The sequence below is a fragment of the Heterodontus francisci genome, chromosome 40 (genome assembly GCF_036365525.1).
Source record: "Heterodontus francisci isolate sHetFra1 chromosome 40, sHetFra1.hap1, whole genome shotgun sequence".
Lineage (NCBI taxonomy): Eukaryota > Metazoa > Chordata > Chondrichthyes > Heterodontiformes > Heterodontidae > Heterodontus > Heterodontus francisci.
Window position 1 is genome coordinate 13,831,638 of NC_090410.1, and position 15,445 is coordinate 13,847,082.

At 47.4% G+C, this 15,445-nt stretch overlaps 1 protein-coding gene across 3 annotated transcripts in view; it reads left to right on the plus strand.

Moving 5' to 3' along the window:
• The first annotated feature begins 3,226 nt into the window (after window positions 1–3,226).
• LOC137353112 (sodium/calcium exchanger 3-like) overlaps window positions 3,227–15,445 on the plus strand; it is a 373,612-nt gene continuing 361,393 nt past the window's right edge. For all 3 annotated transcript variants that reach the window (XM_068019108.1, XM_068019109.1, XM_068019110.1), the window contains exon 1: window positions 3,227–3,299. The gene's annotated coding sequence lies outside the window, so the exon portion shown is untranslated. The remainder of the gene's footprint in view (window positions 3,300–15,445) is intronic.

Sequence of the window (15,445 nt, forward strand, 5' to 3'; positions counted from 1 at the left end):
CTCTTTCCTTCCCCCTCCTCCTCCTCCTCCTCCCTTTTTCCTTCCCCCTCCTCCTCCTCCCTCTTTCCGTCCCCCCTCCTCCTCCCTCTTTCCTTCCCCTCCCTCTTTCCTTCCCCTCCTCCTCCTTCCTCTTTCCTTCCCCCCTCCCTCCTCCTCCTCCTCCTCCCTCTTTCCTTTCCCCCTCCTCCTCCTCCCTCTTCCTTCCCCATCCTCCTCCTCCTCCCTCTTTCCTTTCCCCACCTCCTCCTCCCTCTTCCTTTCCCCCCTCCTCCTCCACCCTCTTCTTTCCCCCTCCACCTCCTCCCTCTTCCTTCCCCCTCCTCCTCCTCCTCCCTCTTCCTTCCCCCTCCTCCTCCTCCTCCTCCTCCTCCTCCTCCCTCTTTCCTTCCCCTCCTCTTCCTCCTTCTTCCCTTCCTTCCCCCTCCTCCTCCTCCTCCCCCCTCTTTCCTTCCCCCTCCTCCTCCTCCCCCTCTTTCCTTTCCCCCTCCTCCTCCACCCTCTTTCTTTCCCCTCCTCCTCCTCCCCCCTCTTCCTTCCCCCTCCTCCTCCTCCTCCCTCTTTCCTTTCCCCCTCCTCCTCCTCCTCCTCCTCCTCCTCCTCCCTCTTTCCTTCCCCTCCTCTTCCTCCTTCTTCCTCTTTCCTTCCCCCTCCTCCTCCTCCTCCCCCCTCTTTCCTTCCCCCTCCTCCTCCTCCTCCCTCTTTCCTTTCCCTCCTCCTCCTCCTCCTCCTCCTTCTTTCCTTCCCCCTCCTCCTCCCTCTTTCCTCCTCCTCCTCCCTCGTTCCTTCCTCCTCCTCCTCCCTCTCCCTTTTTCCTTCCCCCTCCTCCTCCTTCTCCCTCTTTCTTTCCCCTGTCTCTTTTCTTTCTTCTCTCCTCCTCCGTCTTTCTTTTCCCCTCCTCCTCCTCCCTCTTTCTTTCCCCCTCCCTCTTTCCTTTCTTCTCTTCTCCTCCCTCTTTCCTACCCCCTCCTCCTCCCTCTTTCTTTCGCCCTCCTCTTTCCTTTCTTCTCTCTTCCGCCCTCTTTCTTTCCCCCTCCTCCTCCTCGCTTCCCCATCCTCCACCTCCCTCTTCCATCCCCTCTTCCTCCTCCCTCTTTCCTTCCCCCTCCTCCTCCTCCCTCTTCTTTCCCCCTTCTCCTCCTCTCTCTTTCCTTCCCCCTCCTCCTCCTCCTCCTCCCTCTTTCATTCCCACTCTCTCTTTCCTTTCTTCTCTCCTCCTCCCTCTTTCCGTTCCCCTCCCTCTTCCCTCTTTCCTTCCCCCTCCCTCCTCCCTCTTTCCTTCCCCCTCCCTCCTCCCTCTTTCTTCCCCCCTCCTCCTCCTCCTCTTCCTTCCCCTTCCTTCTCCCTCTTTCCTTCCCCCTCCTTCTCCCTCTTTCCTTCCCCCTCCTCCTCCTTCTCCCTCTTTCCTTCCTCCTCCTCCTCCCTCTTTCCTTCCCTCCTCCTCCCTCTTTCCTTCCCCCTCCTCCTCCCTCTTCCTTCCCCCTCCTCCTCTTTCCTTCCCCCTCCTCCTCTTTCCTTCCCCCTCCTCCTCCCTCTTTCCTTCCCCCTCCTCCTCCTCCCTCTTTCCTTCCCCCACCTCCTCCTCCCTCTTCCTTCCCCCTCCTCCACCCTCTTTCCTTCCCCCTCCTCCTCCCTCTTTCTTTCCCCTCCTCCTCCCTCTTCCCCCTCCTCCCTCTTTCCCCCCTCCTCCCCTCTTTCCTTCCTCCTCCTCCTCCTCCCTCTTTCCTTCCCCCTCCTCCTCCCTCTTTCCTTCCCCCTCCTCCTCCTCCTCCCTCTTTCCTTCCCCCTCCTCCTCCCTCTTTCCTTTCCCCTCCTCCCCCCTCCTCCCCCCTCTTTCCTTCCCCTCCTCCTCCTCCTCCCTCTTTCCTTTCCCCTCCTCCTCCTCCTTTCCTTCCACCTCCTCCTCCTCCTCCCTCTTTCCTTCCCCCTCCTCCTCCCTCTTTCCTTCCCCCTCCTCCTCCTCCTCCCTCTTTCCTTCCCCTCCTCCTCCCTCTTTCCATCCCCCTCCTCCCCCCTCTTCCTCCTTCCCCCTCCTCCTCCTCCTCCTCTTTCCTTTCCCTCCTCCTCCTCCTCCTCCTTTCCTTCCACCTCCTCCTCCTCCTCCCTCTTTCCTTCCCCCTCCTCCTCCCTCTTTCCCCCTCCTCCTCCCTCTTTCCTTCCTCCTCCTCCCTCTCCCTCTTTCCTTCCCCCTCCTCCTCCCTCTTTCTTTCCCTCTCCTCCCTCTTTCTTTCCCCCTCCTCCCTCTTTCCCTCTCCTCCGTCTTTCCCCCTCCTTCTCCCTCTTTCCTTCCCCCTCCTCCTCCTCCCTCTTTCCTTCCCCCTCCTCCTCCTCTCTCTTTCCTTCCCCCTCCTCCTCCCTCTTTCTTCCCTCTCCTCCCTCTTTCTTTCCCTCTCCTCCCTGTTTCTTTCCCCCTCCTCCCTCTTTCCCTCTCCTCCGTCTTTCCCCCTCCTTCTCCCTCTTTCCCTTCCCCCTCCTCCTCCTCCCTCTTTCCTTCTCCCTCCTCCTCCTCCCTCTTTCCTTCCCCCTCCTCCTCCTCCCTCTTTCCTTCCCCCTCCTCCTCCCTCTTTCTTTCCCCCTCCTCCCTCTTTCCCCATCCTCCCTCTTTCTCCCTCCTCCTCCTCCTCCCTCTTTCCTTCCCCCTCCTCCTCCCTCTTTCTTTCCCTCTCCTCCCTCTTTCTTTCCCCCTCCTCCCTCTTTCTTTCCCCCTCCTCCCTCTTTCTTTCCCCCTCCTCCCTCTTTCCTTCCTCCTCCTCCTCCTCCCTCTTTCCTTCCCCCTCCTCCTCCCTCTTTCTTTCCCTCCCCTCCCTCTTTCTTTCCCTCCCCTCCCTCTTTCTTTCCCCCTCCTCCCTCTTTCTTTCCCCCTCCTCCCTCTTTCCTTCCCCCTCCTCCCTCTTTCCTTCCTCCTCCTCCTCCTCCCTCTTTCCTTCCCCCTCCTCCTCCCTCTTTCTTTTCCCTCCCCTCCCTCTTTCTTTCCCCCTCCTCCCTCTTTCCCCTCCTCCCTCTGCCTCCTCCTCCTCCTCCTCCCTCTTTCCTTCCCCCTCCTTCTCCCTTTCTCCTTCCCCTCTCCCTCTCTCGGGGAATCCCTGGTTTGAAGTTGCTGCTGTCGGGAGGGGGGTGGGGGGTTGTAAATCCTTGAGTGTCGTCATGCGCGCCCCCGCCGCCCAATCCCCCCCCCACCCCCACCCCGGGGACGCGCACCGCCGCGTGTGCGCGCCGGAGCGGAGCCGCGACTCGGCTGAGCGAGGCGGAGGAGGCAGCAGCTGCGCGGCGCTGGGCTTTAAACTGGGAAGAGCTGGATCGAGGTAAGGGAGCGTGTGAGAGTGCGGGCACCGGGCACCGGGCACCGGGAGGCAAACACATGCAGATTGCAAGCTGACCCCTTCTACCCCTACCTTTCATCTAACTAAATCTTGACCCGACCTGTTAACCTGGTGAATCGGTGCCTAATGTCAGGGCTCTCAGTCCCCCTGACAGCTCTTCATTAATAATGTGTTCAGAAATTGGATTATGCCCTCATATTGATGTCGCTGGTTTCAGCATGCTGGGCAGTGCCAGTCTCTCTCTCTGATGCCCACTTACTCTCTTGCCAGTCTCCTCACTAGGATACCCTGTGGGCTTGTTTTAATTCTCTAAAAGTGTGGCAGGGACTGCAAAACTACAGATCTCTCTCCCTCTGCCCTGTGCTGTCATGGTGTTATCCAAACTGACCCCTCTATCAATTGAATCTGTGCCTTTCACTCCGAACTTCTCTGCTCCTTTTGCTTTTATTTGCATTTAGTGCGTTCTACTGTGGAGATTTTATTTGATTCGATTTATCTTGTGCCCTCGTCAGCGGGTGCTCTCATTGCCTTGTGTCCTCGCTGCCTCACCCTCACAGTACCCAGTGGGTATCAGCAGTAATAGGGATTCTGAAGCGGGGCCGGGGCTGATGCTCTCTGTTTTGTTCTCAGTACCGCTCTGAACACCTTTGACAGAGGCAGCCTCCTGGGTCAGATCTGTAAACCCTCCCCGGGGGCTCGGAACAGCTCCTTAAGATTATAAAAGTCCAACTTCCTCTCAATCAGTAATTCCCCAGTGTTACTTTGTGCAGCCAAACGTACAGGTGTAAGACCAGATTCATTCTCAGTGCAGAGATGCTAAGCTGGGAGGATTTCCCTTACAGAATAATAGAATTTCAGAATATTAGGCCAGTCAGCCCATCATAACCTGTGCCAGCTTTTCGAAAGGTATTAGTCCCACTCCCTTGCTCTTTATCCAGTGAATTTTTCTACTTTAACTATTTATTCAATTTCCTTTTGAAGATTATTACTAAATTTCTTCCGCTATTCTTTCAGGCAGAGAAATCACGACAACTCGCTGTGTAAACAAACAAAAAAATCTCCTCCACCTCTGGCTTCGATAGAGAATCTTTAGGGAAATTGACTTTCATTTCAAGGTTGCAGATCCCTGGGGATTTTTTGGGAACAGGTTTGCATGGGATGTCAGAGCCGTTTTATGGAAAGATTGCTTATTTTGATTAAAAATAGTTTTCACACGTGAGTGCAGTTCTGACAGTGAATTTAAATGCTGTTTTAATATTTTGCATCAAGTCCTCTATCTGCGGTACTTCGCCCATTGCATTCTGTTTCTCGTAATCTCCTGTTCCATTCACCACACGCACCCTGCTGTATCATATATTCTGTGTGCCACAATTAACTGTCGCCTGTGTTCTGTTACACGCTAATTACTATTATCACAGTTACTGTATTGTCATGTTGTATCATGCGTTGAACACACTCTGTTGTGTCTGTCACGCTCTGCATTCTGTTCATCAAAGTCACCCCTTCTGTGTGCTTCTGAATTCAAAAGGTGTATCTTGGAGCTGGACAAATTAGCCAGGCAGTCAGCTTGAAGCAGCACCTTTAACATATTAAATAGGTATAAATTCCAATCCTACTAGACTTATCCAACGTAAAAGTAATGAATGTTTGGAACACCTTGCCAAGGGCAGCGATAGGGAATACAATAGGGATGTGCAAAATGCAGGCACGTGCTGTAAGGAACGTCAGAACAGGAGGAGGCCATTCGGCCCGTCCAGCTTGTTCCTCCATTCGGCTAGATCATGGCAGATCTGTTTCTTAACTTGAATTTACCCATCTTGCTTCTGTACGTCTTTACAACCCTTACCTAACAAAAATCTGTCAGTCTCAGTTTTGATATTTTTAATTGATCCCCAGTCTCAACAGTTTTTTGGGGGAGAGTTTTCGGGATTTGCACTACCCTTTGTGTGAAAAAGTGCTTCCTAACATCACTGAACAGCCGGGCTCCAATCTTAAGGTTATGTTTCCTTGTGTTGGACTCATCCACCAGAGAAAATAGTTTCCTCTCTTTATCTTATCAAATCCTTTAAACAGGTCAAACTCACTCCTTAATCTTTTATAATCAGAGCAATACAAGTCTAGTGTATGCGAGCTGTTCTCATACTTCAACCTTCATCCTGGTATTGTGCTGGAATGATATGGGTAAATGATATGGAATGCTATGACATGTTGTAATAGGTGAAGTATGAGTGTAAAGATATAGAAAGAATGTTCTTTTTTTGTGACCTTGCATGATGGTTCCAAAGAGGAGATACTGAGAACTATACTGACAGTAAGGCAGGAGTTTATTTTTTCCCTGGGCTGACTTGAACAGGCAAATGGTGTGGGGGAAAGGAGCCACCATCTAAAACACATGAGCTGGCCGTTATCACATTGCTGTTTGTGGGAGCTTGCTGTGTGCAAATTGGCTGCTGCATTTCCTATATTACAACGACTACATTTCAAAAGTGCTTCATTGGCACTTTGAGACATCGTGAGGTCATGAAAGTCACTGTATAAGCACAAGTTCTTTCTTTAAAGAGCCACATGTAGACTAGAGGATGTGATGGGAATAAGGCTCAGGTACTATAGAATATGTTGGAAGAGCCAATGTTGGCAAGCTTTGGAATATAAAACACAAAGTACAAGGCTGTTAGATAGATATTCATAAAATAGTCAGAGGAACGGTCAAAAGTCCCGAAAGACTGCAGATGGGATGTTATAGCGAATGAGTTTCTCAGATAAATACTGTGGCTACAAGAGCAGGTCAGGGGCTGGGAATTCTGTGACAAGTAACTCAACTCCTGACTCTCCAAAGCCTACCCACCATCTACAAGGCATAGGTCAGGAGTGTGGTGAATACTCTCCACTTTGTTATGAATTCGTTAAGTGAAAAATACGAGATGTGAACCCCCAGACCAATTTCAAGAATTACGTGACAAGATTTCACATTTTAAGACTTTATTATAACAACTAAACTGAAAGAAATCCCCATTAACTAAATAGTACTTTGTAAGTGGCTGATACCCCAGATTACAAAGAAAGATATTTTCTTTACTTACTAAAATACTCAAAACCTCACACAATTATTCATTACACAGTCCTTTTTGATGGCGCAATCTTTTGCGGTTAAAAGTCCCAAACTCCTCCCAGTAGCAATGGATTGGATCTCCCAGACTATTTCCAAAATCCACGTTCTCTTCACTCACTTCTCCGGGCGCTTCCGTCCTTGATGTCTGTGAATAAAGTGATTCCTGGTGATCCTGCTGGTCTTCTACTTTTCCACAAGCTTCAACTTTCAAAACTGGTTCAAGTCTTTGCAGCCTTTTACTGTATCAGGCTTCCAAGAGCAGGTGTATCCTCTCTCTCTATCGTGGCTGCAGCCACTGATTGTCTTCCTTACAGCCTGCTCTCAGGCTGCAACCACTGTGCTCCCTTCTTGCAGCCTGTCTGCCTTCAGAAAATCTGTTAAATTTATCTGGACTCAAAAGTCAATTGCTTATTATCCTGTTCCAATATGCAAAGTCCAGAAGTCTGGTTTCACAGAGCCACCTGGGCCTTCCATTGTTCCCAGCTGTTAACAGCTGCCTGGTACATTTACGTCCTCAGAACCACTGATTCCTTGTGTTACGACCTGAAAGTCTGGGAGGGCGAAACCCATTGTTCTTCAGGTGATACCCCTGCAGTCTCTTTTTTTCAAAAAGATCTATCTTGTCCTTTAACAGAGTGTCTGAGGCCACCTGACCTTCCAGACTCCATCTTAAACTTTTAAAAATCACGATTTAGAAAAAAAACATAATCACATTATAAAAGTCCAGTGTTAGTAACAACTTGCCTAGATGAGTGCAGCTCCAACAACACTCAAGAAGCTCGACACCATCCAGGACAAAGCAACCCACTTCATCTGCACCCCATCCACCACCTTAAACATTTACTCCCTCCACCTCGCAACTCGGCAAGCGTCCTTTGACAGCACCTTCCAAATCCTGCGACCTCTACCACCTAGAACTTCAAGGGCAGCAGATGCATGGGAACACCACCACCTGCAAGTTCCCCTCCAAGCCACACACCATCCTGACTGTGAACTATATCACCATTCCTTCACTGTCGCTGGGGCAAAATCCTGGAACTCTCTTCCTAACAGCACTGTGAGTGTGCTTACATCAGATGGACTGAAGAGGTTCAAGAATGCAGCTCACCACCACCTTCTCAAGGGCAATTAGAGATGAGCAACAAATGCTGGCCTAGCCAGCAATGCCCACATCCCATGAAAGAATAAAAAAAATCGATGAAAGGTGATGGACAGGATGAAAGCATGGGAGGAAGCGAAGGTTTCAGCTGGGGTGCCCAAGGAAGTAACTAATGAAATTGGATCTGTTCTAGTAGGCATCTTGGGAGACTCTTTGGAAATGGGGACTATGTCTAAGGACTTAGATGAGGGGACCCAGTATAACGTATGCGAGTTTGCTGATGATACATAGTTAGGTTGGGAAGTAGGCTGTGTGAGGAGGACACAAAGAGGATGCAAAGGGATATAGACAGATCAAGAAGTGGGCAAGAATGTAGCAGATTTAATATAATGAGGAGTGTGAAGTTGGTAGGAAAAATAGAAAAGCAGAATATTTTTTAAATGGTGCGAGACTGGTAAATGTTGATATTCAAAAGGGATTCTCTACCCGAGTGAGCTGTGCATACGCAGTCAAGACAGAGGTTGATAGATTTTTGGATGCCAAGGGAATCTAGGGATATGGGAATAGTTGAGGTAAAAGATCAGCTATGATCTTACTGAATGGTAGAGCAAGCTCCAAGGCTCAAATGGCCTATTCCAACTCCTATTTCTTATGTTTCTTATGATTGGAGAACATGAATCTATAAAAAGGGGGTAAGAAATAACCCATGGAACAACAAGCCTGGCATCTGTTTTAAAAAGAAAGAAAAAAATGAACATACGAACGTAGAAACAGGAGTAGGCCATTCAGCCCCTCAAACCTGTTCCTCGATTCGGAGATCATGATTGACCTGTACCTCAACTCCATTTTCCTGCCTTTGCTTCATGCCACTTGATACCCTTACCTGACTATCAATGTCAGTCTTGAAAACATCAATTAAGCCCCAACAATCCACATCCTTTACGGGAGATAGGTCCACATTATCACTAAACTTTGTCTGAAAAAAAGCTTCTGCCTAAACCGACATTGAGTCATTGCTGCACAGAAGAGGTCCGTTCGGCCCATTGAGTCTATGCTGGCTCTCTGTAGAGCAATCCAGTTAGTCTCACTCAACCACTCTATCCCTGTAGCCCTGCAAGTTTCTTTCCCTTAAGTGTCCATCCAATTTCCTGTTGAAATCTCCAATCATCTCCGTCTCTACCAGTCTATTAGCCAGCGAGTTCCAGGTCATTACCACTTCCTGCATAAAGAGGTTCTTCCTCTCATTCCCCCTACATCTCTTGCCCAAAACCTTAAGTTGTGTCCTCTAGTCCTTGTATGACCAGCTAATGGGAACAGCTTGCCTTTGTCCACCTCATGTAAACCTGTCATAATCTTATGCACCTCTATTAAATCTCCCCTCAATCTCCTTTGCTCCAAGGAGAACAACCCCAGCTTCTCCAAACTAACCTTGAAGCTAAAATCCCCCATCCCTGGAACCATTCTGGTAGATCGCCTCTACACCGTCTCAAGGCCCCCTCACATCCTTCCTAAAGTGTGGTGACCAGAACTGGATGCAACACTCAAGTTAAATGTTCACATCTGCCCATGTTCGGGTGAACAGATTGAAATGAAGAGAATCTGTTTCCGATATACCTTCCATCAATAACACCTTGACAAAGTTGAGTGTCAGTGATTGATCGCTCCGTATTGCTCATTTTAAATTGAAAATGCAGAAAAGAATATCTTTTAACCTTTCGCAGTGAAACAGGCCGTGATGCCCGCAGCAGTTTTTATCCTTTCCCCCTCCCCTCAATGTGTTCATGAAGGATTAATCAAATGAATGGCTATTGATTTCTCTTTATATTAATTTAACTGTGTCCAGTGACTTTTCATTTGGAACTGATCTCACTGGCAGATTGATTGTCCCTTTGGTATGGGCAGAAACTGTAACAAGACCTTTGGGAGATTTTAGATGCGAGTGGGTATGTAGGTGGAACACCGTCTTGTAAATCATTAAGTCCTTTAATTCACAGGAATATGGTGGTTCGGTGTCTGTTAAGTTGAAGGTGGCGTATTGATACATAAAATGCCTTGTGCAAATGTACCCTGGGCGGGCAACACCTGTCAAAAGGGCTGTGGTCTCAGGTGATGGAAAACTAACTCGTCCGCAGGAGTGTGAGAATGTCTTTGAGTTGTTCTGTAACTACCTTTGTCTTCAGGGTGTGATTGACAGGCCAATCAGGATGCGCCAAACTGAAGTCATTGGTAGGGGACATAAAAGAAACATTTGGGCTACCAAAAGGTAACAGGGTTGGGAAGATAACGATATAAAAATCATCATTGCTGGAGGAGAGACCTCGGAACTCGATGAGGCCAGATCAGTCGAAGATTTCGCTGCTGATGTGTGGATTGTCTAGGTTCAGAAAAACTGTTGTTATGACGTTCTTTAATTATTGCCAGTAACAGCTATTATCTTATGCTTGATAGATCTGTGAATATTTACCTGTAATTCTGTGAACCCCTACTATTTTGAGGAGTGACTTTTATAATTAAGAAAATCCATCCTCTGTCATTCCCCCAACAAAATCTTGAGCTGGACCTGGGAAGATACATCCAGATAAGGACTCAAAGCCTGCCCCACCGGAAACAAGAAAGACTTGCATTTATGTAGCGCCTTTCACGATCTCGGGAAGCCCCAGAGCGCTTTACAGCCAATGAAATACTTTTGAAGTGGGGTCACTGTTATAATGTAGGAAACACGGCAGCCAATGTGCGCACAGCAAGATCCCACTAACAGCAATGCAATAATGACTCGATAATTTGTTTTCTGTGATGTTGGCTGAGGAAGAAACATTGGCCAGCAATCCAGGGAGAACTCCCCTGCTCTTTCTTGAATAGTGCCATGGCATCTTTAACCTCCATTGAGAGAGCAGGTGAGACCTCTGTTTATTGCCTCATCCGAAAGACATCAGCACTGAACTAGGCTTCCACTGATGGCATAGTCTCCTGGCAACTTGCTAATCTTCATGAGTGTTCCCGTATGGTGACGACGTTCGAAGATGGTGGTGTCACAACTGAGCCCATTCCTCACCTGGTGCCCAAGCGTGTCCACTTCCTTCATGGTTACTGCATCGTGCTCAGTAGTCGGAACCTGGGCAACGTTTTATTCACTTCCTGGGTCAGGTGACTCTGTAGCTAACTGTAATACCCCCAACTACAACCCAATCTGACATGACCCCAACCCAGCACAGGTCAAAGGCTAGTTGTGGGAGCTTCCTGGTCTGTTCCAAGACACATGGGCTGGGATTGTCCTCTCTGTGGTAGTGATCTGGCTTCCTTTGTAAGGTTTCACCCCATAAGCCTGGGGGGTGGGGGGGCGTGGTGGGAATTGCTGCCATCAAGAGGGCACTTGTCATTGCCTGCCTGCAAGATCCTCAGAAGTGGGGGAGGGGGAAATGATGGAGGAGGAGGGGTGGGGGAGGGTAGAGGGCAGTCACTTAAAGCAGCAGAAGTGCCCTGACCATGGGAAGACTGAACACAAGAAGGCAACTAATGGCCAGAATAGAAAGGGTGAAGGCTACTAACAGGCTCTTTCCATCAACTGGGACAATCCAAGATTGTTAGCACTACTTCCTAGGCTTACAGCCACCTTCTGGGACAGGGAAGAGGAGACCTGTGCTGAGCCCCCTTGCCAGCATTTCCATTTAACGGGCAGGGAAGGGCAGTGGTGTGTGCCAGGAGGGAAATCCTGGTCAAGTGGTAAGGCAGTTGGAAGAGTCACGCCGTATTGCCTGTCAGGTTTTGTCGCAGTCTAAATTGCCGAGGAGATTCTTGGCCATGGAGTGCGTGAAGAAGGGTGATAGCATTGCAATTTTGGCAGCAGTCAGCCAGCATCTACTTGGGCTCTGCAAATATTACTGCACTCGCAGAATGAAATCTTGAATCGAGTTGAGTGAACAACAGTCCACTCACCCTTCCTTCCTTCAAGTGAAGCAGTAATGGATGTGTGCAGTGTACCATGGAATTGAACATCCATTGGTGAGTCAAAGGAGGTGATCAATAGGTTAAGTCTTTCAATACAGCAACTTGGCCTCCATTCCACAGCACAGTGCATTATCATTAAAGCATTTTATTGCTTCTCAGAGTGAAAAATATAAATGACCCAAATTAAACGGCAGATGTTAAAGGTCTTATACATCTTGCGAAATATTCTTCAAGGCTGGGATGTCACACGAATTGTTTTGGGGGAAAGGGACCTAATACGGTAATAACTCTGGATTCTGTAGGGAATTCATCCTATTTTTTATTTTCAGAAGTAAAATCTAGAGAGCAGTACAATGCCTTGAAAGTGCTTGAAGGTTTTGTGCCACGTGCAATGGGAGCTAAGGTCTATTTTATCGCAACCGATAACATTCAAAAAAGAAAAGAAAGACCTGCCTTTATATAGCACCTTTCACAGCCTCAGGGTGTCCCAAAGCGCTTTACAGCCAAGAAAGTACTTTTGAAGTGTAGTCACTAATGTAGGAAACGCAGCATCCAATTCGTGCACAGCAAGCTCCCACGATATTGACCAGATAATCTGTTTTTATTGTGGTGTTGATTAAGGGATAAAACACTCCCCGGCTCTTCTTCGAAATAGTGCAGTGGAATCTTTTACAAACACCTGAGGCGGGGCCTTCATTTAATGTCTCATCCAATAGATGACACTTCTGACAGTGCAGCACTCCCTCAGTACTGTACTGGAGCTCTGATTTTTCTGCTTGTGTCCTGACGTGGGACTTGAATCCACAACCTTCTGATTCAGAGGCGCTGTCTGTTCATTTGAAGATTTAATTAGGTCAGTAGTCCCAAATTCAAACTGGTTTCTGATAGCTGCCTTTTGGAAGTGTGTGCGTGCATGTGTGCATGTGTTTTAACACATGTCTGGTGGGTCCTGAGCAACCTTTGACCTCTGCTAACCATAGTAGGACCATTAACATTTTATTTTGTATTTTATTTTGTTTCACATCAGAAAGGTTTCAAGCAATGTGAGATTTCAGACTTTAGTTGATGGCTGTAATAACTGCGATGTTAAAAAGATTAACCTTTCATTTCCAGAATAAGTAAAGGGCAGGCTGGTTAATCTGGTAATCAAATATTATGTGATGGGAAAGAAAGTTCATCTTGTATATGCCTGGAAGATAAAATTTGTTAATTGTCCGTTGAGAAAGGATCTGGGCTTCTTCCAAGAAACTTGATTATTGATGGGAAAAAATTGCTTTGTCCTGAGATGTAACAAGATGCTAGGACCACCTACATCTGTGGGTGATCTTTATGTTCTTAATGCCTAAACCAGTCACTGTGTTGAGGTGAAACACCATGTAACTTAATTGCTGACTTTAGAGTTAGTTAAAAGGACTTCATAAAAATTTGAAGCAGCTAGTTATTTTGACCTAAGAAACCGCACAAGTATTGTGTTGGTATTCATTTTTGCCAATTTATCTTCTGTTAAAATTTATGTCATTCAATAAATTTAATTTGGTTTCCTTAACCTGAAATATATGTCTTGTTAGTGTGATATCATTCCATCTTTTGCAGTGATCAAGAGTGAATGGTGTGTGCCACACTATTTGCTATATACCCTAGTGATAAAAGAATAGATTGTTAACCTGAGACATGCTGCACCCCATTTGCTCCATTCATGAAGCTTCAGTATTTAGGCATTCATGGGTCTGCCTATGGAACCTGCCTTTTGTGGTATACTCAAGTAAATTGCCTGCATTATAACACTCTGAATCATGGAATCATTGAATGATGCAGTACAGAAGGAAGCCATTCGACCCATCGTGCCTGTGTTGGCTCTTCAGTCGAGTTATAGGAATATAGGAACAGGAGTGGGCCATTCAGCCCCTCGAGCCTGTTCCATCATTTCATGAGATCATGGCTGATCTGTGACCTAATTCCAGACACCCATCTTTGCCCCTTATACCTTAATACCTTTGACTAACAAAAATCTATGGATCTGAAGTTTAAAATTAACAATTTATCTTGTATCAATTGCCATTTGTGAAAGAGCGTTCCGAGCTTTTTTGCATGTAGAAGTGTTTCCTAATTTCACTCCTCAAAGGACTAGCTCTAGTTTGTAGACTACGTCCCCTAGTCCTAGACGCCCCAGATAGTGGAAATTGTTTTTCCCAATCTATCCTATCTGATACCCTTATCCAATTAATCCCTCTCCCCTGCTCTTTCCCCATACCCCTGTAAACTTTTTCCCTTCAAGTATTTATCCAGTTTTCTTTTGAATGTTACTATTGAATTTGCTTCCACGACCGTTTCAGATAGTGGATTCCAACAACTCACAGTGTGCTGTTGGAATTTTCTTCAGTTACTGAGAGCTGAAGGCTCTGGCTCAACCAAGGTCACATAGCACAGGCGAGCAAGCAGGATAGATCAGTAAAAGTAGCAAGGCAGTAAGCTTGTGTTTTAAAAGTCTGTGGGATGTGGAAGGAAGGGATTGCTGAAGGACATTAGGAATTCTATGTTTTGAGGCGCTGTAAAGAATGAGTTTAGATAGATGAAAGGTTGTCTTGAGTTCAACAGTATGAGAAAACAGGAGGAGGAAGTGCATGTTAGAATTATGTATATAGACCTTGAAGGTAAGAGGAGAAAGTTTAGAGAAGCAGTGGCCTTAGTGTTGATAATGGAGAGAGAAATACTAGAGGCTGGAGGTGAGAGAGTGCTAGGTTTTCTCTTGCATGCAGATCAGGAATGTGAGAGAAGAACTTCTCTGTAGACTAAAACCTAGCCATGCGGTTTTAGAGAGTATGGAATAGTTGATGTACTGTTTGGAATGAAAGAAGAAAGGGAGCAGGGAGCTGCATTTGAGTTTGGGAACTTTTTTTGGGACTTGAGCAAAACATGGAAAAACTGGTCACATGTGAGGCAGCAGGACCACTGCTCCTTGGGTATGTCTGTAGTATGGCTGAGTTGACCTTGAACTACAATGTGAGGTCATTTCTTTGAAGTACATTGTTGGCGCACAGTACGTGGCATGCTGGGAGCTCACCCATGTCAATGGGCAGACTGTCTGGGAACAGTGGATCTAAAAGGGGCTGTGCTCAAAATTTATAAAATGGGTGAACTGAGGCCCAGACACAGATCAGATCAGATCCAAAAAGCCACTTTACAGATATTACTGAGACGGGTGGTATTATATGGAGCAGGGTGTCCATCTCCAGTTGGGTGTGGCACCAGAATGGCCTGGAAGAAATTGACAACTGCTGTCCTACCTGCAGCCCAATATCTGGGAGGAGAGGAGGATGAAATTTGTTGGGTGACTTGAGGTCACCAGGGTAAATGTGCTGCTCTTTGGCAGCTGTTCAACTACATTCCAAAGGGTCAGGCGTGCCCCCTGTTTAGCAAGGCATACTGCATTCCTATGACCCATGAAATTGTGGCAAGCATCAAACACTCAGTACATTGCCCATGCACAGCAATGTGAGAGAGGGGTATGGCCTGGGCATCTCTCTATACTGGCAGCTGTTAGAGGAGGAGGATCAAAGGAGGCATATGCCAGACAGGTGTGTCTGCACCATAGATGGTCAGTTAGTGCCTTTCTGATGCCACCAATTTGTACGGGACCACGCAATTATACCTGGGCATGTCCATGGACACTAGCATACAGACAAGATAATTAAAAAAAAAAATCTTTCATGGGATGTGACTGGCCATTTCTTGCCCATCCCTAATTGTCTTTGAGAAGGTGGTGGTGAGCTGCCTTCTTGAACCGCTGCAGTCTATGTGGGGTAGGTACACCCAGAGTTCTGTTAGGAAGGGAGTTCTAGGATTTTGATCCAGTGACAGTGAAGGAACGGCGATATAGTTCCAAGTCAAGATTTGGAGGGGAACTTGCAGGCGGTGGTGTTCCTATGCATCTGCTGTCCTTGTCCTTCGAGGTGGTAGAGATTGCAAGTTTGGAAG